This window comes from Rhinatrema bivittatum, chromosome 7 (assembly GCF_901001135.1).
Source record: "Rhinatrema bivittatum chromosome 7, aRhiBiv1.1, whole genome shotgun sequence".
Taxonomy (NCBI): Eukaryota; Metazoa; Chordata; class Amphibia; order Gymnophiona; family Rhinatrematidae; genus Rhinatrema; species Rhinatrema bivittatum.
In genome coordinates, this window is record NC_042621.1 from 213,365,499 (window position 1) to 213,392,717 (window position 27,219).

General features: G+C 41.4%; 1 protein-coding gene across 2 annotated transcripts in view; it reads right to left on the reverse strand.

Annotated features, from left to right (window-relative positions):
• PRKG1 (protein kinase cGMP-dependent 1) overlaps window positions 1-27,219 on the reverse strand; it is a 2,212,673-nt gene that overhangs the window by 1,889,878 nt on the left and 295,576 nt on the right. The gene's annotated exons all lie outside the window — the stretch shown is intronic.

The window sequence follows — 27,219 nt, forward strand, 5'->3', positions numbered from 1 at the left end:
GACAACAATTTCCTCTGGTGAAATCAAGCTGTCTAGGGATCTGAAATCTACTGCACTATCCCTTTCCTTAATAGTGAGTCCATAACTTTGCATATTACTAACGTTAGACTGTCAGACCTGAAGCAACTTGCCTCCTTTCAATCAAATATTGACGAGGAATAGGCTCAGACCATTAAACCCATTTCACCTGGGAACTAAATTTAGGATTGCAATCTGTTTCTAAACATGATACACTAGTACTTCAAATCAATATACCAGACTCCTAATTTGTTAGAACATAATAAAAAAGGATATTAATCTTGGGATTCCTTATGATCTTTAGGTTTTGGCCAACCCACTAAAAATAACAGTACTATGATATCACTATACATATTAATTTTCTGTTGAGAAAAAACAGTTCAGCAAGCCTATATACTAAACAATTTAAAGAATATAATAGTACAGTAATTTAAAATTCTTCAAGTTTTTGTTCAAATTTGATTAGATTTGTTTTCTGCATACTGTACCAAATGATAGGAAGGCACTTTGAATGTCTTGGATAATTAATAGTCTAATCGCTTCAGGTCACCATAATAAATTCAATTTGGATTCATTCTGAAACTAATAGTGTTTCCTTTTCAGCCATGGCTGTCTTTGAATATTATGTCTTTTCTATCTTCTTCCACAATGCAAAACCATGTGACATACTGTAGCGTACTTAATAATTAAAGCAAAATCAGTTTACTTTTTGGATAGAATGCCATATAGAGAGAGAGCTTACATTGCTATATATATAGGTGTAAATTGTAAATTTTATAGTTCTTTTGGGCTACTAAATATCAGTGTTTTTGTGGCACAGATACCATGGTTGAGTAGCTGTTCCAACTGAATCAAATACAGATATTTTTGCAGCTGTGGAAAAGACATAAAAACAGAGCAAAAAATCCAGGGTAGGCAAAGGCGAGTGGAGGGATTACTAGGGGAAGCAGTGATTTTCCAGGGTTTATCTAATAAACACCTATTTTATTTTATTTTGCATTCGGGGTGTTTATCAGGATTTATCTGTTAAAACTTAAAATCAGAAGCCTTAGATATATGCAAATAATATCTATATATCATATATATAACAATTATTTCAACCTTTAGTTTTGGAGACTAAAATTAGATGTTAAATTGGAGAATCCATGTTATCCCCTAAAGAACATTTTTTAATACAAAACTTTTGTATTACTTCATATTTCCTGTGCAGCTTGCACATTTGCCCATGAATCTGCAAGCCCATTTTAAAATACATAAAGATTGCACACCTCACAAAATTACCCATGGACATTGCACCAGACAATACCTGTAATGTACACTTCCTCCTCAACCTAACCCCGACACTTTTCTACCCACGGGTAAAAGTGTGCATACTTTTACTCACACTGAGGGTGGCCAATTCTCACGACCATTTTATGTGGATTAAACATGTTTGCCCACATAAAAATCTTTGAAAATTGCTCTCTCAGTAGAGTTCATTTACAGTGTTAGCATCAGCTCTAAGGGTTGGCATTAACATTGACAACAAAGCAGTGATAAAGCCTTTAGTGCTGAAAATCACTCTGGATTTGAAAGTGAAGTCAAATAGCATTTCTTTAGTACCAAACCTTTATCTACCTTCATTTCTATATGGAAAGGATGGTACAAGGTACATACTTTAATGGGATAAAAATGAATTGCGAGGGGAGACCAAATCTCCCATTTCAAATCAATGAAATTTTCATAATAAAATGTTTATCTGCCTAGATTTTTTTTCAAACACAACTCTTTTTAAATAGTGCATGAACTGCATTATGATCCTTTACCTTACCACTGTACTGTAAGTGCACCATGAAAGGTTTGCATTCTAACACATGCCAATTTAGCCCTACTTCTAGTATGAAAAGTGCTGCACTTTGTAAATGAGATACGTGAGGCGGCACGCCCCCGCAGGAAAGCCCCGAGACTTATGCGCGTCCCGGGGCTTTGCGCACACTGGCAGCCTATGCAACATAGGCTCGGCGCACGCAGGGGGAGCTTGGGGCAGGTTTTCGGGGGGTACGCGCGTATCTTATGTGTGTACCCTTTTGAAAATCTGCCCCATATTGTATGCAAAAATTAATTAGAACTTGTTCTCGTAAAACTCTGATGTATATGCGAAAGTAGGCATATTTTCAAAAATGCACACATAATTAAAATCACCAGTTTGCCAATTCCTCCACCAGATCGCTCAGCCTGTCTCCAGTTCATTGAGCCCCTCCTAGTACTTCAAACTGAACTTCCTCCAGTTCACCCAGACCTCAGCGTCTGATATCAATTGCACTGAATAATTAACAGCTGTAAAATTGCACAAATAAATTGCCTAATTCATATGCGGAAATTTCTTGGCCCTGCCCTGGAATGCCCCAATTACCTCTTTTTTTTTTTTGTGCATGTAAATGTGCAAGCAAAAGCAAAAATACATGTGCCCGTTTGATGTTTATAAAATAGCATGTACGCGAGTACAGGCTACTTAATTGCACGAATATGCTAATTTTATGCACATAATTCCTGTAAAAATTAACTCCGTTGCCTCAGTCTGCCATCTTCTAGCACTGTAACAAAGCATGTTGTAAATATTGTCCAACAATCAATGATATTTTTACTTCATACTCAAAATCAATAGGATTTTGGAAGCTTTCTAGATTTTAACACGTACTTCTGCTTCAGTTTTCAGAACTATGGGGGTCATTCTTCAAATCACGATAACTACCACTTTGCGAATCGAAAATGTAAATTAGGGAACGGGGAGGAGTTTGGGTGGAGTTTAGGTGGGGTTTAGGAAAATTTGGGTCCTGTAGCGCTGCGGGCGATAATATTTCACACATTATTGCCCACATTAGCACCAGAAACAGCCTCAGCTATTTCATTGGCGCTACAGGGGCGATAGTGTGCAGGCAAAAATGCACCACCGCGATGCGGCCGCCTGCTCATTATCGCCCCTGTCCCTTTTTTTTTTTTTCATGGCTCATCATTCCGCTATATTTATAGCGCAAACATAAATTAAGGGGTAAGGCTCTTCATTATGGGCCAGATTTTCAAAGGGGTACGTGCGTAAGATACACGCGTACCCCCCGAAAACCTGCCCGAAGTTCGCCTTGCACGTGCTGAGTCTATGTTGAGTAGGCTCGGCGGCGCCCACAAGCCCCGGGACGCGTGTAAGTCCCAGGGCTTTCCTGGGGTGGGGGGGGGGCGTGTCGGGGGCATGTCGCAGTGGCACGTCATTCGGGGGCGGGGCCGCGGTCATGGTTCCGGCCCAGGGGCGTGGCCGAAGCCTCCAAAACAGCTCCCGGGCTGGGGAATCGCTCAGCCAGCAGGCGTAACTTTTAAAACAAAGATTGGGGGGGTTTAGATAGGGCTGGGGGGTGGGTGGGTTAGGTAGGGGAAGGGAGGGTAAGGTGTGGGTGGATGGAAGTAAACTTCCCTCCGAGGCCGCTCCAAAATTGGAGCGGCCTCGGAGGGAACGGAGTGCAGGCTGCACGGCTCTGCGCGTGCAGGCTGCCGATTTTGCACAGCCTTGCGCGCGCCGACCCTGGATTTTAAAGGATACGCGCGGCTACGCGTGTATCTATTAAAATCCGGCGTACTCTTGTTTGCGCCTGGTGTGCGAACAAAAGTACGCGCGGGCGTACTTTTATAAAATCTACCCCTATATTTAAATATAGCAAGACAGCAAGTAGGCACTGCTTCAGTTTGAGCTTACTCTAATGCAACTGTATTTGCGCACAGACAGAATGCACGAAGCACAGCACCGTATCCTCCGAAGCTTTCGTAACCTCAGAAAGTTTGAAACAGACGTACATATTGCCAGACCATCAGTACGGCGCCCTATTTCTAACAGTAGGGTTTCCATGCCACAGTTAAAAAAAAACAAAACAAAAAACAACTTGTTAAAATAAAGCTGAACATATGTTAATGCCTGAGGCAATCTTATTGGAATGCAGCCTTTGGGATATCATTTGGGAAACAAGTGGCGCAGTGTGGATAAAATGCCAGGACGACTTCAAGTGGATGAAAAAAAAAAAAAGATTGCTACTGATCTGTTTTCTTCATGTATTACAAAAAGGAGAAAGAGGAGGGATTCACCAAAATTTTGCACCCATACAAACATTGTTCCGGTTTTGTAGCAGAAGTGATGAATCGGCCGTGAGAGCTGGGATGGGTGGGGGGTGTAGGTGAAGGTTGGATCATTTGTTGGCCCCTTCCCCAAACAACAAGGCACTCTGCTAACCCCTGTATCACGTTTAATTTTTTTTTTGTGTATTGACTTTTATTTTTGCACGTTCACGTTGCACTAACGTGGCAACCGCACTTCCTTTGCTACTATAATCTATCCGTTGCCACTGTGGGTGCGTGGCGTTTCTACTTTTATCAATGCTACATGTCCTCTCCAGTGTCCAAATGATTTTTTTTTCTATCCCAGTCTCAAACACTCACTTTCAGGAGGGGGGGGGGGGGCATCATAATCTATCATCCTTGTACACTGTGCTCTTTTATTTTATTGTAAACCAAAAAAGAAACACAGGTTGCTTAGTCTCTCCGACCGTGCCCCCACCCTATCCCCACCTCCAGCGCCTTCCTTATAAAGCCCAGTCAAAAGCACATGAGGCATGAGCATAAAATGTACACTTCGGCAGCTAATGATTTGAATACACTGAGCCTAAAATATTACAGGAGGGTAACTGTTGTGCTTCCTCAGAATGCCTTAAGCAGGCACCTTCACAACTAGCAGACTGTGACTAATCCATGTTATATTCCAACAGGAATAATAACTCCACAGGGGCCAAACTCAACGTTTTCGTGTTTCTTCTTTGGCATGACAATGGGATTTTTTTTTCCCCTATTCTAGCGCAGGCCTCAAGTCAGAAACCCTTTCAAAATCATCTCTAATGAATACTGCTAGACAGTTGGAATGATTCACAGAATTCTCAAAAGGAAACATTATTTTACCAATATTACTATTTGTAATAGGTTAATATAAATAAATATGAATATATATATATATATAGAGAGAGAGAGAGAGAGAAAGAGAGAGAGAAATGATCCAACCCACTATAGACAGATAGATAGATAGATAGATAGATAGATAGATAGATAGATAGATAGATAGATACTTAGAGGGGAATTTTCAAAGCCATTTGTGCAGGTAAAAAAAGCATTTTATCTGTGAAAATGAGGGTTTTGACAGTTACCAACCCTGAATACAACCACATTACCCATCTTCAACATGACTAATTATGTCTGCATTGTTTGGGGGTGTTCCCGAGGGCAGAAAGAGACTTATACAACAATGCACACTTTTATATGATCAAAACTATGCGTATGGTTTCCAATGGAAACATTATCCACAGAGAAAGCATGCTCTTCTGCAGGTAATTTTTCCAGAGGCAATAATAAGAGCAAAACTTAGATGCATTGTTTAAAGCACCCACTGGATTTTTTTGCACCATCATGGACAGTTTGATGATTGCCCCCTTACTCCAGGATTCATCATTCCGCTATAGTTATAGTGGAATGATGGCTCATGGGAAAGAAAATGGGCAGAGGGGCGAACGTATGCAGCCGTCTGCGTCAAGGCGGTGCGTTTTTGCCCACCGCGGTTGCAGCCGGGCCGCACACTTTCGCCCCCATAGCGCCACGAGAAAAGGTGATTTTAATTTCCCACGGTGCTGTCGGTATTCATGTGCAAAACATCGCCCGCAGCGCTGCCCGACCATACCCCTGCCCACGCTCCTCCCCTCCCCCTCCCCCTGATTTAAATTGTACCGCTGCGATGAGGCCGGTACCACATGCGTGCGTGATAACGGTACCTGTCAATTTAAAGAATGACCCTGTTTGTTACCCATTTATATCACCAGTTATTGCGATAAATATTAGGATTCAGTTCTAAGCTAAATTCATTTTAACAGCTGACATTCTAATATAACATAGGAAAGCTTTTATTTTAATTTTTGTTTACTGAGAAAGACAGATTACATCAAATGCCTTATTTTCATTTGTGTTCTGGAGCCAATGAGGAATAGGCACAGTCCTTAGTTTCCTGAGACAGGCCAGGGATAAATTCTGTGTCATGAATTTGAAATCTTGCTGCAGATTTTTCTAATTGTGAGCCAATTTACCTGCACACGTGCATACATTTGAATATATTTGCATATTAAGTCATGCAAATGTAGTTTGCTTTACGTTTTTATAATTTATTTTGTTCTTTTGGGAATTTTATGGGTGAAGAATTTCAAGTGTCAATGCTGGGGGATGGAAGAAGGTGAGGAAGAAATCTCAAGGATGGGGAAAGACAGGGAGAAAGAATTGAGGATGGAGATAGGAAAAGGAGGGAGGATTGAAAATAAGTGAGCAGTGTAAGAGGAGGAGAAAACTCAGATAGAGGGATGAGGTGAAGGAAAGAGGAGGAGAGATCTGCAATCTTGGGGGATCCAGAAGTCCTCCTCTACTGTGTCCAGCCTTCCCTCCCTTGTAACCCCACTCTCTATGTCCCCCCACACACACCATTCCCCCCACCAGTCCTCTTGTTTCCCCGGTCTCTCCCCACCTCCCAAGTTCTCTTTCTCTCTCTTCTCCCCAGTCCTCTCTCTCCTTTCCTCTACCCATCAGGTATTCTCTCTCTCATCTTCTCAGCCCAAGTGCCAATCCAAACACCCCACCTTTCCCTAACCTCTCCTTTAAACACCTACCATCCCATCCAGTTTCTCTCTCTCTCTCTCACTCACACACAAAACCCAAGTCCTTCTTTCACACACAAACACACCCCCTCTTTCATACACACCCCAGCTGCTAGCTCCTCTTTCACACACACACACACGCACATTCTGATTCCTCTTACACATATACATTCACACATACCCTGATCTCCCCAGCCCCTCTCTCATACACACACACACATACACACACCATGATCCCTTGACTCCACCCCCTTTTAGCCCTTTAATCCCCCTCCCCTCTTCTCTGCTGATTGCACTAACAGTAGAAGGAAATAGTGGCAGCAGTGTGGGCAGTGTCCTCCTCCACTGCCAAGGGGGTTCCACCTGCTGTTTGAATCGCATGAAACAGGAGTCGGGCTTCAGGCATAGAGGAGGAGAATGTGGTCCGAGGTGCTGCTGCTACTTGCCTACTCCTCCTGCCATCAGCCCAATCAGCACTGGGAAGGGGGAGGGAGAAGAAGAGACACAAACCCCCACAGGCCAGCCATATCCCCAATTCAGCCTCTCGTCTCCTGAAACAATTTTGTAGTGACCAACTAATTCCATGAGATGGGCCAGATATTGTAGCCTTTACTGCAGCCACAGAATCACAAGATACCTGGGGCCCCTGGCAATAGGTCACATAACATGATCTTCCCAAGATCACATAAAGCCAATGGCAGAGAAGACCTTGAATCCAGTCCAGTGCTCTACGCACTATACCACTGCTCCCCCATCAATTAGGCTGCACATCTTTATTTAATTTACAAAATCTGTACCCTGCCCTCTGTGCACTTACAGCGTTTCAAAGGTAGCCACAAAGAGTGTGCACAGCACTGACAGCACCAATTTAAAATGTACTATTCAGTGATGATGTTTGAAATTCTTTAATGAGTTCCCTTGAAGTAATGGAAGACCTCATGATTAATAAGTCCCAAATCATTTCACAATTTCTGGATTAGATGGGTACACATTGACTTTGACATATACATTGCGTGAACCAATCAACTCCCATTCCATATATGGCAATTTATGATACTGTTCCAAACACTGCTGCTTCCAGGGGTTCAAGGCAATTCTAAAGTAGAAACAGGAATTTCTAAACGAATCATGTAGCAGTACAAATTATTAATAGAAGGTATTACTGCTTGCTGTGTATGTTTTAGAAATATCTTAAAGTAAACAAAGGCTATGGTTTTCATTTAAATACAGTTTCTTTATTACTTTCCAGTTTAATACAATAATTCAGAAATTGTGATCCTCAACACAGTTCTGGAAGACGTACGGATTGCTCAGCAGAGGAGTTTCAGGGCTGGAAATCTGAGAGCTCTGGAACTGTACTGTCCACAGTTTCCATTGCAAGCAACCACAGGAAGAGAAATGTGATGGCAGAAAAAGACTATCTAGTCTGCTCATCCCTCCAACTAATTCAGTGTTACAATTCCCATCACTTCCTCAGAGATCCCCTCTTTTTATCTCATGCTTTCTTGAATTCAGATACTGTTTTTATCTCCACCAACTCCATTGAGAGGCCATTCCATGCATCCACTAACCTCTCTATAAAAAAACATTTCCTAGGTTTACTCCTGAGTCTACCCACTTTCACCCTCATCCCATGAACCCTCATTCTAGAGTCTCCTTTCCATTGAAAGAGACTCACCTCCTGTGCATAGAAACCTTGGAGTTATTTAAATATCTCTATCATATCTCCCCTATTTCACCTTTCCTCTAGGGCAGTGGTTTCCTAACATGTCCTAGAGGACCCCCCCAGCCAGTCAAGTTTTCAGGATCTCCACATGAATATGCATGAGATGAAATTTGCATGACATGCATTCTAATTTTATCTCATGAATATTCATTGTGGAGATCCTGAAAGCCTGACTGGCTGGGGGTCCCCCTAGGACAGTTTTGGGAACTTCTGCTCTAGGGTATACATGTTCAGATCATTAAGGGGTAGATTTATAAAGTTGCGCACACGCGTATTTTTGTTCGCGCACCAGGCGCGAACAAGAGTACATGGGATTTCAATAGATACGCGCGTAGCCATTAAAATCCAGGGTCGGCGCGCGCAAGGCTGCCCAAAATTGGCAGCCTGCACAAGACGCGCTGAGCCTTCGGCCTCCCCCCTCCTTCCCCTCCTTTCCCCTACCTAACCCACCCCCGGCCCTATCTACACCCCCCCCACACACCTTTGTCGCGAAAGTTACGCCTGCTCGAGGCAGGCGTAACTTGCGCGTGCCGGGCCAGCTACCGGCGTGCTATGTTCCGGTCCAGGGGCTGGTCCGGAGGCCGCGACCACGCCCCCGGAATGCTCCCGGGCCGGAACCATGCCCGTGGCCCTGCCCCCGGATGATGCGCCAGCTGCGTCACGCCCCCCCCCGACATGCCCCCGATGACTTGCCGTTGCGACACGTCCCCCCCGAAGAAAGCCCCGGGACTTACGCGCATCCCGGGGTTTTGTGCGCGCCGGAAGCTTATGCAAGATAGGCTCGGCACGTGCAGGGGGGGTTTGGGGTAGGTTTTCGGGGGTTATGCACATAACGTATGCACGTAACCCTCTGAAAATCTACCCCCAAGTCTATTCCCATATGCTTTAGAATGAAGACCACACCTAACCATTTCAGTAGCCACCTCTGGACCAACTCCAACTGGTTTATATTCTTTTGAAGGTACAGTCTCCAGAACTGTACATGGTATTCTAAATGAGGTCTCACCAGGGACCTATACCGGGCAATATCACCTCCCTTTTGCTGCTGACCATTCCTCTCCCTATACAGCCAAGCATCTTTCTGTCTTTTGCCATTCCTTTATCTACCTTAAAATTATCAGATACAATCACCCCCAGATCCTGCTCTTCTTTCATGCTTAGAAAAATTTCAATTTTCATTCTCTGAAATGCTTCCTGTTCCACCTGCAGGTCCTCAGAGGCAGGCAGAGCTCCAGAGTTTCAATGCGTGGATGAGACGATGGTGCAGGGAAGAGGGATTCAGCTTTGTAAGGAACTGAGGAAACCTTTGGGGAAAAGGGAGACTTTTCTGAAAGGATGGGCTCCACCTTAACCAGAGTGGAACCAAGCTGCTGGCACTAACTTTCAAAAAGGAGATAGAGCAGCTTTTAAACTAGAACAAGGGAGAAAGCCGACAGTCCCTCAGCAGTGCATGGTTCGGAGAAATGTATCCTTGAAGGATACTAATGAAACAGGAGAGTTAGGGCATCCCAATAGAGAGGTTCCATTAAAAGCAAACATAGTCCATATGCCTATATGTAAAAAATCACCGAAGCTAATGATTTCCAAATTATCCCTAACAATGGAAAAGCAGATTGTTAATACAAATACAAAACACACTTTGAAATGTCTGTATGCCAATGCCAGAAGTTTAAGAAGTAAGATGGGAGAGTTAGAGTGTATAGCAGCAAATGATGAGATTGACATAATTGGCATCACAGAGACTTGGTGGAAGGAGGATAACCAATGGGACAGTGCTATAACAGGGTACAAATTATATCGCAATGATAGGGAGGATCAACTTGGTGGGGGTGTGGCACTTTATGTCTGGGAGGGTATAGAATCCAACAGGATAAAGATCATACAAGAGACTAAATGCTCAGTAGAATCTATATGGGTAGAAATCCCATGTGTGTTAGGGAAGGGAATAGTGATAGGTGTATACTACCGTCCACCTGGACAAAATGATGAGACAGATGATGAAATGCTAAGAGAAATCAGGGAAGCTAACCAATTTGGCAGTGCAATAATAATGGGAGATTTCAATTACCCCAATATTGACTGGGTAAATGTAACATCAGGACTTGCTAGAGACATAAAGTTCCTGGATGTAATAAATGACTGCTTCATGGAGCAATTGGTTCAGGAACTAACATGAGAGGGAGCTATTTTAGATTTAATTCTTAGTGGAACGCAGGATTTGGTGAGAGAGGTAACAGTGGTGGGGCCACTTGGCAACAGTGATCATAACATGAACAAAATTTAAACTAATAACTGGAAGGGGGACTATAAGTAAATCTGCAGCTCTAACTCTAAACTTTCAATAGGGAAACTTTGATAAAATGAGGAAATAGAAAAAAACTGAAAGGTGCAGCTGCAAAGGTAAAAGTGTTCAACAGGCATGGACATTGTTTAAAAATACAATCCTAGAGGCGCAGTCCATATGTATTCCACACATTAAGAAAGGTTGAAGGAAGGCAAAATGATTTCCGTCATAGTTTAAAGGTGAGGTGAAGGAGGCTATTTTAGCCAAAAAAACATCCTTCAAAAATTGGAAGAAGGATCCATCTGAAGAAAATAGGATAAAACATAAGCATTGCCAAGTTAAGTGTAAAACATTGATAAGATAGGTGAAGAGAGAATTTGAAATGAAGTTGGCCATAGAGGCAAAAACTCATAATAAAAACTTTTTAAAATATATCCAAGAAACCTGTGAGGGAGTCGGTTGGACCATTAGATGACCGAGGGGTTAAAGGGGCTCTTAGGGAAGATAAGGCCATTGCAGAAAGACTAAATGAATTCTTTTGCTTCCATGTTTACTAATGAGGATGTTGGGGGAGATACCAGTTCCTGAGATGGTTTTCAGGGGTGATGAGTCAGATGAACTGAACGAAATCACTGTGAACCTGGAAGATGTAGTAGGCCAGATTGACAAACTAAAAAGTGGCCAGTACCCTAGGATGGTATGCATCCTATGGTACTGAAGGAACTAAAAAATGAAATTTCTGTTCTATTAGATAAATTTGTAACCTATCATTAAAATCATCCATTGTACCTGAAGACTGGAGGGTGGCCAATGTAACTACAATATTAAAAAAGGCACCGGGGCAATCCGGGTAATTATATGACCAGTGAGCCTGACCTTCAGTGCCGGGAAAACTGGTGGAAACTATTCTCAAGATCAAAATCGTAGAGCAATATAGAAAGAAATGGTTAATGGAAAACAGTCAACAGGATTTACCCAAGGAAATCTTGGCTAACAAATCTACTTCATTTTTTTTGAAGGGGTAAATAAACATGTGGATAAAGGTGAACTGGTAGATGTAAGTCCCTCATGAGAGGCTTCTAAGAAAACTAAAAAGTCATGGGATAGGGAGGCGATGTCCTTTCATGGATAACAAACTGGTTAAAAGACAGGAAACAGAAAGTAGGATTAAATGGTCAATTTTCTCAGTGGAAAAGGGTAAACAGTGGAGTGCCTCAGGGATCTGTACTTGGACCAGTGTTTATATATTATATATATATATAATATATATATATAAATGATTTGAAGGAATACGACAAGTGAGGTTATCAAATTTACGGATGATACAAAAATTATTCAGGAGTAGTTAAATCACAAGCGGATTGTGATACATTACAGGAGGACCTTGCAAGACTGGAAGATTGGGCATCCAAATGGCAGATGAAATTTAATGTGGACAAGTGTAAGGTGTTGCACATAGGGAAAAATAACCCTTGCTGTAGTTACACGATGTTAGGTTCCATATTAGGAACTACCACCCAGGAAAAAGATCTAGGCATCATAGTGGATAATACTTTAAAATCATCAGCTCAGTGTGCTGCAGCAGTCAAAAAAGCATACAGAATGTTAGGAATTATTAGGAAAGGAATGGTTAATAAAACGGAAAATGTCATAATGCCTCTATATCGCTCCATGGTGAGACCGCACCTTGAATACTGTGTACAATTCTGGTTGCCGCATCTCAAAAAAAGATATAGTTGAGACGGAGAAGGTACAGAGAAGGGCAACCAAAATGATAAAGGGGATGGAACAGCTCCCCTATGGGGAAAGGCTGAAGAGGTTGGGGCTGTTCAGCTTGGAGAAGAGATGGCTGAGGGGGGATATGATAGAGGGTCTTTAAGATCATGAGAGGGTCTTGAAACGAGTAGATGTGAATCGTTATTTACACTTTCGAATATTAGAAGGACTAGGGAGCCATTCCTTGAAGTTAGCAAGTAACACATTTTAAGAACTAATCGGAGAAAATTCTTTTCACACAATGCACAATAAAGCTCTGGAATGTATGGCCAGAGGATGTGGTTAGTGCAGTTAGTGTAGCTGGGTTCAAAAAAAAAGGTTTGGATAAGTTCTTGAGGAGAAGTCCATTAATGGCTATTAATCAATTTTACTTAGGGAATAGCCACTGCTATTAATTGCATCAGTGGCATGGGGATGTTCTTAGTGGTTTGGGTAATTGCCAGGTTCTTGTGGCCTCGTTTGGCCTCTGTTGAAAAACAGGATGCTGGGCTTGATGGACCCTTGGTCTGACCCAGCATGGGCAATTTCTTATGTTCTTAACCCCAATACTGTATCTCTCCTTTGGGTTTTGCAGCCTAAATATATAACTCTTATTGTTTAGCATTAAATCTTAGCTGCAGACCCTAGACTACATCAAGCTTCACTAGATCCCTCTTTAATTCTCCACACCTTCCTAGCTGTCTACCCCTGTTGCAGATTTGCTAATATCAGCAAAAAGACAAACCTTCTCCCAGCAATTCTTCTGCAAGGTCACTCATGAAATATTGAATAGAACCAGTCTAAGGCCCAATCCTTGAGTCTCATCACTAGTAGCAACCACCTCCTTGGTGAGAATTCCATTTACCACTACCCTTGTTTCACCTCCAGCTTAACCACATTTTTAACCCAGTCAGTCATTCTAGGGCCCATACCAAGGGCACTTAAATTTATTGTAAAGTTTGCCTATGTGAACCCATGGAAAGGTCTTAACTGAAATCCAAGTGCAATACATCTAGCGCTCTCTCCCTGATCCAACTCTCTGATTATCCAATGAAAGAATTGATAAGATTCATCTAACAAGACCTACCTCTGATAAAACTATGCTGCCTCAAATCTTGCATCCTTGGATTCCAGAAACTGCACTATCCTCTGTTTATAGCAGTGATTCCATTAGTTGCTCTCCACAGAAGTAAGACTAACCAATCTGTAATTCCCAGCCTTCTCCTTGTTCCACTTTTAGGAATAGGAACCACATCTGCTCATCTCCAATTTTCTGGAACTACTCTTGACTCTAAAGAAGCATATGAAAAGGTCAGCCAGCAAAGCTGCCCAAAACTTCTCTAAGTTCCCTTACTATTTCTCTATGTTCCCTTACAACCCCAAATATATCCCATCTGGCCCCATTGCCTTATCTATAAGTTTAGTTAGATTCTCATAAACACAAATTTCTGAAAAACTATTCAGGTTTACCTCACTTCCAGTCTTATTTGTGCTTGTTTATGTGGCCTTGCTCCTCTTCCTTCCATAATTTAAAGTATGTCCCCTCTTCCTTCACCTCAAAGTCTCACAATGCCACCTTTGCCCTTCTTCTTCTATGTCTAAGATATCTAAAAAAAAAAAAAAAAAGGTCTTTGAGCTCATTTTACCATATTTGCTATTTTTTTCTTCTATTTGAATATTTGCATTCCTGACTACTTTTCCAGCTTCTCTTAGCTTTTCCAGATATTATTGCCCTTCTTTCCTCTTTCTGTTATATCTTGTAGTTTATGAAAACTAACCTTTTTTCACTTACCTTTTAAGCTACTTCTTTAGAAAACCATAGCAACCTTTTCCTTTCTTTACTTTACTAACAAAAACATTTAGTTGCTCCTTTTAGTTTTGCCCGTTGCTCTTCTATTTCCCCATAGATTTTTCCCATCCAGCTATGACTCCTTGAGATACTCCTCTATTTTTACAAAGGGCTGATGCAATAAAGGTGCGTAGAAAGCGGGCGCTGAACAGTCCAGCGCCCGCTCTCTTAACGCATGCATGGCCCCCCAAAGGGGGGCGCCATGCAATATTCAGATTAGGGGGTCACGTTAAACATGGCGTTCCCACATTTAACATGGCGGTTCCCACGTTCTCTCCTGAAAACGATCAAAGAATTGAAAAAGAGACTTGAAAAAGAACTGTTTTGTTCGAAACATGGACCCATGCCGGGCGTGTTGAGAATGCAAGGCTTCATAGATGTTTGGGACAAAGACAAGCGTTCATATCAAGTTAAGTTGAAAATTTACACAGCATATATTTGAAAAAAATAGCAAAAAATAGATATTCATCAGACCTATGATTAAAAATAAGGCACTAAAGTGTTATCCACTGCATGATGAAGCCTATTATGATGGTCTTTCACACAGTAAAGTGTCTGTGACTAGTGTGTGTCAGTTGGTACTTTTGGCAATCTGGCTGTCTGTTAGATATTCTGTGCCATAGTCCCCTTATCTATCAAATAGACGGGGTTAACATGATTTATACATTGATTCAGGGCGTTATTAGATGACAGTTAATTGTGTGTCGGAGACGCACATTTTTCTTTTTGCATCGGGCGGGAATGCCTAATAGTTTCATTCACATGCATTTGCATGTGATGAGCGCTATTACATTCACTCCACGTTAGACGCGTGTTGAATAGGCGCTAATCCCTTATTGCATTAGGGGATTGATTAGCGCCTATTCTAACCGCATCCAACTGCACGTTAACAGTGTGCTCGGCTCAGTGCACCATATTGCATTGGCCCCAAAGTATGTTTTCTGAAGTCTAGGACCCTTACTTTAGAATGAACCTTCATTACCTGTGCTCTGATACTGAACCACACCATCCGGTGATCATTGGATCCCAGAAGATCATCCACTACAACATCAAAGATACTATCCCTGTTGGTAATCACCAGGTCCAGTATCGCCCTCTCCCGGATGGGTTCTTTTACCAGTTGACAGAACAGTTCTCCCTGCAGAGAATCTAGAATCGACCTGCTGCTAGAAGACACTGCAGCTGGAATGTTCCAGTCAGCATCTAGCAGACTGAAATCTCCTAGCAATAACTCCTCACCTTTAAAAGCAGTTTTGTGAATATCCTCCTTTAAATCTCTATCCATTTCTTCTGTGTGTGATAGAGGTATGTTTATTACACCAATATTAATAGATGTTCCATTCCTTCTTTCCAGATTAACCCACAGTGCCTCCTCCTTACTTCATAAGCCCTGCAGTTCTATGCTTTACTATTATTTTTTACATATAAACCCATGCCTCCTCCCTTCCTTCTTACCCGGTCCTTTCTGAATAGATTGCAGCCCAGTATAATTCTATCTTAGTTATGGTTTTCCATGTCCCACATCTCCATGACAGCCAGCCACTACATCTAATTCATTTTCTTCCATTATTGATTCTAGATCTGGGACTTTATTTACCATACTATGAGCATTAGTGTACATAGCTTTCTAGATGTTGCCCTTTTTTTCTCATTTTTACACAAATAGTCAATGTTTTACTTACCTTAGGATTTTGTTCACCTATCCCCAATGATCCTAGTTTAAAGTTGTCCTCAGTAGATTTACCAGTCCTATAAACTCTTCAGCCCTTAAAATCATTTGTCTAAGACATCACATAAATGTTAAGACTAAAACATTAAAATCTGATTTTAATAGGAATGTTTTGACAAGTCATTCCCTTTTACTTCTGGCATTTAGGCGGTATAATCAAACCTGGGACATGAAGGGAAATCTATTATGAAAACTGTATATTTGCCCCTATGATTAATTTCTATTTCTAATTAATATCCTCATTCATCAGGGCATCCATAATACATCTACTTTGCTTTATGTGTTGCTTGTCTACTGAAAATTGTCATATTTTAGATGAAAAAACAAAACACTGTGTCACTGACAGTGATCATGAGAAACTTATTTTCATCAACAGTATTTGCAATTATATTAAATGTTTTATTTCACAATCTGTATAAAGGGTTCTTTTTTACTGATCTAAGCCCTAGGAAATAATGATTAAATTACAAATTTAAACAGCCCTATCAGAAATAATCAGTAATGTCTAACCATTTATCAAGGAACTCAAGCAAAGAGCACACATAAACTGGCATTCATGACTTGTCCTGCTTATTTATTCGTACCCTGGAATGTAAAGTTTAGTTTGAGAGTCGCTAAATGCTTTTTTTCCATGTTCACTCTTCCTCCTCCCTCCCAGCCCTTCTTCTCTGCTGAATGTTTAATCCCATCAGTTTTAAAAATGACCTGCGGATGTTTTTGTATGGGCTTTTGCAATGAATCAACACATCTGGAGGGTTTGTTTATCAAGAATTATTATTTTTTTTTATTTACTTTTTTAAAATTCAAACTCTTGAAATTCACTACCCAGCTCTCTCCCAAGATTCAGCCCTAACAATTTGCCTTAAAAGGGCAAAATATCTGTGGAAGACTTCAGCTGCCTGCAGACAGAGCTCAAAGCAGAAAGCAGAGCAGAGGCCCCCAAAGAAAAAGCACAGAGCAGAGGGCAGAGAGCACAGAGCAAGGGTACTAAGCAGTGTACAAAGCAGCAGGGGTGCCAGAACAAATTACAGAATGAGGGTGCTGGAAAGTGTAATGTGGAAGCACAAACCCCTTTTTAACTCTTGTATATACTAAAACCCAGTAGTCTTTCTTCAAACCAGGGGGTGCTGATCTGGCACATTAATATTTCCCTATTTTCTCACCATACAACCCATTCCATAACTTATGCAAAGCAGAAAATAAAGAATATAGAGTAGAATGCATACATAGTAGTGAGAAAAGAGCAGGAAATACCAAGCAAAGAGCACCTCCTGCAGTGCCAGAAATGGGGCTGACTGGTTCTTTCTCTAATGTTTTCAGTTTTAGATACAAAGGCAGACTCCAGTCATTGAGTGGCAGCCAAGTGTATTCTACCTGAGTGCACACTTCAGACAGCCTAATTTTGCAAAAGTGACTTCAGAGAGACTGAGGGAGGAAGGGCAGGAACCAGCTAGCAAGTCACTTCCCCCTATACTAACTCCCCCCCAACCCCCCCAAAAAAAAAATAATAATGAAATCACCCAAATAGAATTTTAGTTGCAAATGTAAAGTAGTGATGTGCAGCCCTCAATTTTTTGTTTTGTTTTGTTTTTCCATTTCATTGGATTTATTTTTATGTTTTTCAGTTTGTTTAATGTGTATTTTTTTTTTGGATTAGTTGGTTTGCCAAATTAAAAAATCCATTAAACATGAAAAAAATAAAAACAAACAAACTGATTAAGAAAAAGGTGGCTTCCCACCGCCCTGAAACACTCTTTTGCCAAGCAAAATGTGAACCAGGGATCAGGGTCTGCTCAGCAGGGCCTCCCCAAGCCAAACTTGAACAACCCTGGGCCCCTCTGACTCCACACACCAGCCTAAAAATCAAAACCATCATTTCTGCACCATCTTTTAGATAGCGGCACCATTTTTAAAGGAATGGGACCAGGGCAGGAGTAAATGGGAAATGTTCCTGCGCTTTTTCACTCAGGACCCAGGAAATGAATAAGTGGGGGGCCAGGGGCGGTAGCTCCTCAGCTCAGGTACATTTAAATTGGGGGAGGGGCCTGGCATGACCCTAGCTGGGCCAGATTCGTTTTTGGGGCCAGGAATGGTGGTCGGAAGTGTCTGCGAAGGCCCCAGCTAGGCCAGGGAAATCTCAACTGGGCAGACGCAGGCCCTAGGTTCAAGTTTAGTCTGGTAAGAGGGGGTTTCTTTTAAAGTATTTAACCCCCTACGACATCACTGCTTACAATAAAGAATACATTGTACATAGACATACAATAATTTAAAGTCACATTGAAATCATGTATTTCTTCACAGGTTTTCATACCTTTTATTGGCTTAAAAGTCCTATCCAAAAGCCTCTGCCTCAGACATGATATGATATCTGAAGTAGGGACTTACTGGATTTTAAAAAAATCTTATACAACTTTGGATAATTCTTATGTTGATTCAATAAAACCTATCAAAATCTGTAAGAATCCAGTTTACTCCAGGAGCCAAACTGGTACTAGAACAGTATCATATTCCAAAAATCAGTATTCTAAAATAAAATGCTTTTTTCTATCTTTGTTTAGTATTCTTTTTATGGGAGAGTGGTGGTTGTAATTGCAATGGTCTCAGTCTCTTCAAAGCTTTCATCTTGTCTATTTTCTCCTAACTCATTTTCCAAGTTCTCTTTTCCATATTATAGTAAAAGGCAAAGCCCCATCATCTGCCACTCAATCAAGCGAGGACTCCACATTATATCTGCGGCTCCCTATCATCTCCATTACCCCTTCTCAAATATCCATCTCTCCCTCAGTGGGGTTTCTGCATAGGTTTATCCCCTCATCCATCTCCCCCTCTCTGGCTCCCCTCACCTCCCTCTCTCTTATTCTTTCCTCTTCCTGGCTATTTCACTCTCCCTCCCCATACCTTTTTTCCCCTCCAGCAATGACTGGACTGTAGCCCCAACCCATCCGAGTCAACTGAGACTCAAACACTGGAGCTGCAGGAGGCAGATGACTTCCCTTCTTCCTGTGATAGTGCCTCGATGGCACAGGGGCAAGTGTATGTACTCAAAGTTCCCCTGCTGTCCTGCCTCCTCCTCTTGTAGGTCCCCACTAAACAGGAGCCAGGAACCATGGGGAGACTGTGAGCATTGCACTCAGTCCCCTTGCTGCAGCTGCTACAAAAATGAAAGCCGTGGTCGGGACTACACCAATTGGAACCCCCTGTGTTCAAGACCCCATTGGATCCAAATACTTGGGATTGCAGTCAGAAGGCAGGAGAAAGGCGTAAACCGTCTGGGAGATTCCCAAAAGAACTGTGATTCATGGGCTGTGAGATGCTATCTTTGCTATGCTCCAGCCTGTGTAAGCAGTATGCACAGCCTTAGCCACCAAATAAATGTGTTTATCCTCTATATCACCTCACTTACATTGGGTGATGAAATAGAGAACTGTCCCATCAGTTCATGTGTCAGCAGCAAGGGAAACAGAACTATGACAGCAGGAAAAGACCATACTGCCCCCTCTATACAATTTTTCAGCTCAACTATCCCTACCGCTCCCTCAGCCATCCCATCCTTGCCCCAAGAGAAGGAAGAAACTGAAAACTGAGAGTGTGGGATAGGGCTAGTCTTACATTAGGGACCATTTTGTACTGACTATTGTATTTTTATCTGTGATATAAATCACTTGAGGTTTATATTTGAGTAAGACAGTATAAAATGCAAAATATAATGTAATGTAATATAAGATAATTAACCTATAAGTGAACTACTATCTAAGGAGTACCTCAACTAAGGGACTGGCACCATTTTAATGATAACATTTAAGTCTTTTTTTCCTCAAATTAATTGATGTATTCATTTTTCAAGATGGCATCATTGAGTCATGTTGAAGAGTTTGACCCATCAAACTACAAAACATTGTATTTTTTATGCATTAACTGTTTTCTATCAATGTATTTTACTGATGCATTAGTTTCTTGATGTATTAATGTATGTTTGTTATTATTGTACTTTTCTTTTCTTTGTAAACTGATTTGGGTTGCACTTTAGTAGAAGCCTAGGAAATCAATCTAGAAATGTAAATTAACATAAGATGGGATGTGTAAGCTAAGCATCTTACTTTCTAAAGCTCAGAGAAAATTTTAATGGATGAAATGCAAAAGAAAGTTGTTCTGCTGTGCATTTTGGAGTCCACTACATATGCAATTACATGTTCACCGGTGTTTACAGCATCACCCATAGAGAAACCTTAAGATGATTTTGTTGCATTGCTTCAGCTGATTTCTCACTTTGGCCAAATGAAATTCTCCAGTGATTTCTATTCAACAAGAGGGATCAACATCATCATTAAAGTGCTGCAGTTTACATTGTCTACAGCTGTGTGAAGTCTGATGAGCATTTAGAAGTTAAGCTGCAAGGAAGAGCCTTTCTATATTTGGATAATATATTGATTATAACTAAATCAAACGTTAAGCTAGGTGAAAATTTTGAGAGACATTTTATGCTTTCTGAACTGGTTTATAGCTAATGATGTAAAAATGTGGAGGGTTTGGGGTTTAATTTTACTATCTGACACAGTTTTTGAGTTTTCACGTTGATGAATAATGTCTTCATCCAACAAATGAACAAGCCAGCGTCATCCACAGAGCTTCTTCACTTCTTTCCAAGCAGGAGTTGCAAGCTTTCCTGGAACTTCTCAATTCACATCATTGTGGCCTGGATTTTCAGAAATCTATTGCCAAGCCTCTTCATCACATTTTGGATAAGCAAACATTGTGGAAGTGGACAAGCCAATACAAAGATGTCTTTAACACAGTTAAGCAGCTACTATAATCTGATTTAGTAATGATGCATTAAGATGAGAAGAAGCCACCAATTTGCATGTGTGATACCTCACCATCTGGCATGTGTGCCACGCTGAGCCACAAAATGCTAAATGGAACTTAATTTAGCCACTAGATGTTGCGGTTGTGTGATAACTGGATTTCCTCCTCCAGGGTCTGTCTCTGCATCATCAGCACAGAGGATATCTTCTGCGGGGAAGTCACATCACAAAGTTGAAGGTTCTACATCTTAGAAGTTCTGCATCTTTTGTATCCAGAAGTTCCATGTATGGCAGCTATAGCTGGATATCATGTCTGGTAAATAAGGTATTGCCTTATTCAAATCTAGTCTAAAAATCCTTATTGAGATTGCTTTTAAATTTTAACCCCTGATTATCCTGCTTACAGCCTTATTGCTTTTAATCCTTTTCATAATAAATACATTTCACTGTATGTATATATGTCTTGATTAGATTACAGAGCATACAACTTCACTCCTAATGTGAGTGCTTGCAGATCTAAGAAAACCTTACATTCACTGATTTACTCTAACCTAGTCATGTCTGTCTCATGCCAGTCAGGTACAGCACCTTTGCAGGCAGAAGAAGCAACTTGAATCACTCAGAAAATGTTCCATTACTTTATTATTTTAGGATGACTGCACTGACTGCCTTTCGTAAACAACACGACAAAAGGCAGATGTGCCTTGATGTGGCTAATCTTAGTTTCATTCTTTATTAAATGGCTATTTTTCACTTTGATTGGTGGTGTTTTAGTCAGGAATGACATGCCTTTTGTTCCAAAGCACTGTCCATAGCAGTCTCTGGAGATCCTGTATGCAGACTAGTCCAGACCCTGCAGCATACAAATCAAGTCACAATCGGATAATGGAAATTTAAAGAAGCAGCAGCTGAATTCATAACAAAAGCCTTTTTGAAACACATTTTTATTGCATAAAAAAAGAGGAGGTGGTTTGGAGAAATATTATTAGGAACCGTATGTGGGCAGCTTGGAAGAGAAGGACATTACAGAAATGGGAGGACAGGAGAAGGGGTGACGATTAATAGTTTCTCTTTATTGCCCATCTTCTTACCCATCTCCTCCTACAATAGCACTTAAAAACTTTCCACACTCTTGTCAAAACAGTGGGAGACTGCAGGAGAAAAGAGAGCTGGAAAAAATGAAATTGAAAAATAAAGGAGGAGGAGGAGTGATTTTTCTTAACAGCAGAGAAAAAGTAAGGATGCAGGAAAGAGAAAGGCAAGAGGATAAAGAGGAAAGAAGGGAAAAGAGAAATAAAAGAAATGGGGTGGGAAGGAGGGAGGGAGGGGAGAGGAATGTGCTTAGTCCATGCCTGAGAGAGCAGCATTCCTGCCGTCCTGTGTTAGACTCTGGTTGCTAGGAGACCATACTAAGCCTCCATTGCTAGACAGACAGGAGAAATATGTCCATGCCTCAGAACCAGCCAACAGCAACAACAGAAACATGCACTGTTTTCCTTTGCCCTTTTCGATCAGGAAATCAAAATCATATTAGAAAAAAAAAACCCAAAAACCACAAGAAGTAATGGGAAGAAACCTGAAAGTAGGGCCAGTTGGGCTAAGAAAGCTTATCCGCTCTTGCATAATAAAATCAATGAGTTTGTCAAAAGGCTGTGACCATGTTCCAGAGGTTATGGATCAGAAACGAACGAACTGAGAACACAGAGATGCAAGGTTACAAAATGCAGAGCAATGGTTCCTGTGTTTCCATAAATAAGTTTCCTGAGTGGAAGGTTTGGCAATCTTCTGCTTCACTGCTGACCTGTAAACACTAATCAAAATGAAGACTTTCAATGACACGGGTGGATTCTTCTCATGCCAGGGTTTTTCCGCTTGGTTTGGATCACTCCTCAACCTGAGCGGCTCATTCTTAAGATTTCTCTAAGGTCAGTCCTCTCAGATAATTTCCCCTCCCCTTACCTTATGCTGCCACGGGGGAACCCAGGTGCTTTCTGAGGCCTTGACTTTCTGAATGAAAAATGGGTGCACGACATTTGGGATGGCATGAGTGAATTAGAAATAAAGTGAATATTTCTACATCTGTAATAGCTTCATCTGTGCTGCACCTTCCTATGTCTTTTATCTGCAAAACGGCTCAAACTCTCAAAAGTGCAATTCCATTACTTTTCTTATCCAAGGGCTTGTTTTTAATAATATTGTAATTCATATGCCATGCCTGCAAATGTTATTTTTCAAGCATGTTATTTTTTTAATTGTATCTGCTATTTTGTTGTTTATATTAATCTACATTTTGTAGTATTTCCAAGCTATTTGCAGACACTCGTGTAGGGCAACACCACGTGAGATAATAGCCACTTTCCACATGAGTGCTTGATTATCTCTGTTTTGTAAAACCAAGGACAATATAACCAGTATCACCCTACTGCAGTTCAATGCATGCTATTTCACTTCAAACCTACTATTCTAGCTATTACGGGTTCCAACCACTCCTACGCCAGCAGAAGTCAAAAAAGAGCCTTTGTTTCTTGTTTATTCTGCTTCAATCTGTGCTTTTGTTTCCACTGACATGAAAAATAGAACGCCTCCAATGGCTTTTCAACTGGAAAGCACATGCAATATCAGACTGAAATTGCAGCCCACGTGTCATAAACTACAGAAATGCCCTGCTTACAATGGCCACAGGGAAAGAAGAGCTCTTCTGTATGGCAGGGGCACCCATTTCTTACAAGTAATGCTGCAACCAGAGACTCCCTCCCTCCATTCACTAGTCACTAAGGGCCATATGTACTAACTTGCTGGGAGGTTGGAAAGAAACAAGCTCATTCAATCAATTCTGATTTAACATGGGAGTCTCTAAGTGAACTCAATGCAGAATTTGCCCATATCCCTGTGCTAATCAGCCCTGATAATTTGGGCTGGTTAGTGTAGGAGAAAATATCAGATGAGCTGGTGGGCCCAGCGTGAGCAGGATGGAGAGCAGGAGAAGATGAAGGTAAATAGCCCTTCCCTCTCACCGCACCCCCCCCCCCCGCACACACACACACACACACTTCTCCCCAGAAGCCGTCCCAATCTGTAACATGGTGTACTCAGAACATGTGTGGAGCAAAGTGCAACGCACTAGAGAGTAGCACTATTGCTCTAAAGATCACCAAGCCAGCAGCAGATGGAAAATCTTCTCCTGCTATTCACCCCCAGAGGAAGTTCCAGACTTCGGAGGTTGAGGGACAGACACAAGGAGGAGGGTCCAGTATCTGTGGTTTTTACAAAGGAAAATGTTTTGTTGTAGTGGGGAAAAATGTGTTGGTGAGGGGAGAGGCAAGGAAGCACAATAGTGTGTTGACTTGATATTTTAACTATACCTCCCAACCTTGGTTAACTTACTGCATGTTTGCAAGTGGCTGAGTAGTGGCTAATCCTCTCAATACTCACTATTTTTATGCTCTATGAATGTGACTGTGCTAACATTTATCACTAAGGGCCTGATTTATGGTTTTTTCACCCATTCTGGTTCTATAGGAAAAATGCTTAGTGAATCATGCCCTAAGTTAGTTTTAGTGCTGCTAAATACCATAAGAAGTATGCCAGCCACAAACTATTGACTGTTTTTGATTTAATGAGATCCATCAGGCCATCAGCTTAAGACTCATTTGAGCATGCAAAAATAGTGAAAAAAAAATGTAACCCCTGGCTAAAAAAAATCAGAGTTTGAGCGCTCAGTGATCTAAATTTGAGAGCTGAAGATAAGACAAATACATTTAAACTTGTCAAATGATTAAACAGAACATTAAACAGGCAGTGATTTCCATCTAATTGAAAAAGCAACAAATACCTTTAAGTGTACTCCAAAATCAATACACGTTATTTTAGCAAGTACATTTGTCTTTTAATTTTTCCACACCTTTGGAGGAAAAGTAAGCAAAGTAACTTTAACTTGGAATGCCCCATGGAATGCCAAAGCCAAACTGTTTTTATTTCTTAACAAGCTGCATGTGGATAAGCCAATTTACTCTGCAGCAAACTGCTGCTATATACCAGGGATTAGCACCCAACTGCTCAACCGAAGGGGAGAGGGGACACTGGCAAAGGGAAGGGTCTCAAAGTCAAAGACTTTGGTTGATTGCACTCCCTTAGGAAGACATGACCTTGACCTAACCCTACCCAATGTCAGCAGCAAGAAGCCTTCCAGAAGGCCACCCTCACTTCCAGCAACTAGGAAATGATTAAAGGACAGACACACATCTGGATCAACCCCAAGCCTAGGCAGGTAGCACATTTCCATAACTGATATGCCATGCTAAGCCTGTCTTGATACCCCCTTAAAAAGAACACTTCAATCCTACATACAACAGTAATGCAGGTGGCAAGCGTGAGAGAGAGAGAGGAAGATTGTATTGCTTTGGTAACACAGATACAAATCATTGTGACAATAAAGTTTCTTGAATTTTGAGTCAGTCATGAGACTGCATAGCCTGACAGAGAGACTGCCACAAAACTTCCCCAGGCTGAGAGATTGCCATGACATTCCAGATAGAGACAAGAGTGAGAGACTTTAATGAGAACCTCCCCCCCCCTCCCCCAGCCTGTGACAGAGACTGATACTAGACCCCTAGCCTGTTAGTTTCCTGGCTGGGGAGAGGGGTCTCCACTCTGGACACAGCACCTTCTTCTGCCTATACTATGCACTTGTAAATATGATGCCTCAGCCCCTCCCTGCATTCTAAGTGTTCCAGACAGCTGGTATCTGCAGCACCTTTAATCAAAGCAGGCACAATCTGGTTGGGTCTTTGGCATATACTATGGTGTTGCCTTCACTCCTCCACTTCCCTTAGGGTTATCTCTCCTCCCTGACACAAGATACCCCAGCCTCAAGGTGCTCACTTACTCGTCTGCAGGGAAAGGGGCAGAAGAAGCTGTAAGACCAACCCAAGAGAAGTCATGGACAGGTACACACTGGCAGAGCTGGACCAAGCTTATATTGTTGAGAACTAAGGAAGAATGACATTGGGAGGCCTCACAGGAGGGCAAACATAGTAGTGGCAGGGGAGAGGGAACAGGGCTCAGAGCTCAGTGTTATCTTGCGGTGACAGGAGAAATCAGGGGCAGTGTGTTTAACGTGGAGAGACCAGCCAGGTATACTGGTAGCACAGAACTGAGGAAGTGACAGCTCTGATTCATGAGTGTGTTTTACTTTTTAAAATGTTGCACTTTGAAAATATAGTATTTATCATGAGGGGAAAAAAACAATAAAGCAAACATTGTCCAATTATTAACCATACAATCTTTAGTCATGTACAGCATCCCTTTCCCTCTGCTTTGTTCGTCCAGTACATCAACATCACCTACACAGAAGTGGGATTTTTTTGGTACTCTGCCCCAAAATGTTGTTTGACACTGCTGCATATTGCAATATAACACACACACATTAAGGTATAGTTACTACTGCAGATACATGATTATTTATTATAGAATCATATGGATGATATTAGCTATGATTAGAAACCTTTTTTCAGTTTTTATTTTAAATTACCCAGTAATTTATCAGTATTTATTACAACAAGAACAAAAATGGGAGATGTCAGTGGAAAAATGATGCAATTTCCCAGGAAAATATCATGTTTATTCTTGCTATAATAAAAACCAATGGAATGTAGGAGTAGACTAGTGGTTAGAGAAGTGGGCTATAAACCAGGAAATATATCAGTTCAAACCCCAGTGATAGACTCCGTTCTCCAGCAAGCAAAAAAAGAGGAGAAAACAGTGTGAAAATGAGAATCCCTGAATATCATCCACCCAGTATTTCTTCTGGAGAGGTTAGTTTTCCCACGATCTAAGGCTGAAAGGCACCGTACAAATCTAGTGATTTACTCAAACTTACTAAAGTTTTAAAGAGACATAATATTGCAACATGTTCGATAAAGCCCCTGTTGCAAATCAGTTCTTTGAAGAAACTGATGAAGTGTAGCAGGCAGGCACTAGAAATCCCTCCGTCTCTCTGAAATTATTTAATGCCATGACACATTTAAAACAAGTGGGCTACTAAGAGACTGGGCATTTGCTCAGTCTGAATCTTCTTCCTTTGGCTTTTATGACTTTTGTTTGCCTTTTTAGTGCTGCAGAACACGTCAGTGTCAGAGCAGTGAGTACTTCCCTGACTGACCTGAGACATCTACTTTCCTGCTTAATATTCCAGCCCCAAATCAAAAACTACAGAGCCTTTGCAATAAGACAGCCAGTGACAACATATGCCGGGTGGGGATTTTTCAGATAGTTCCATATGCACTGCTTTTTCTTGTTTCCCCTCGCTCTTTTCCTAAGCACACTACAGTGCCATCCAAAGCCCCTGCGTCCAAAATGAGTC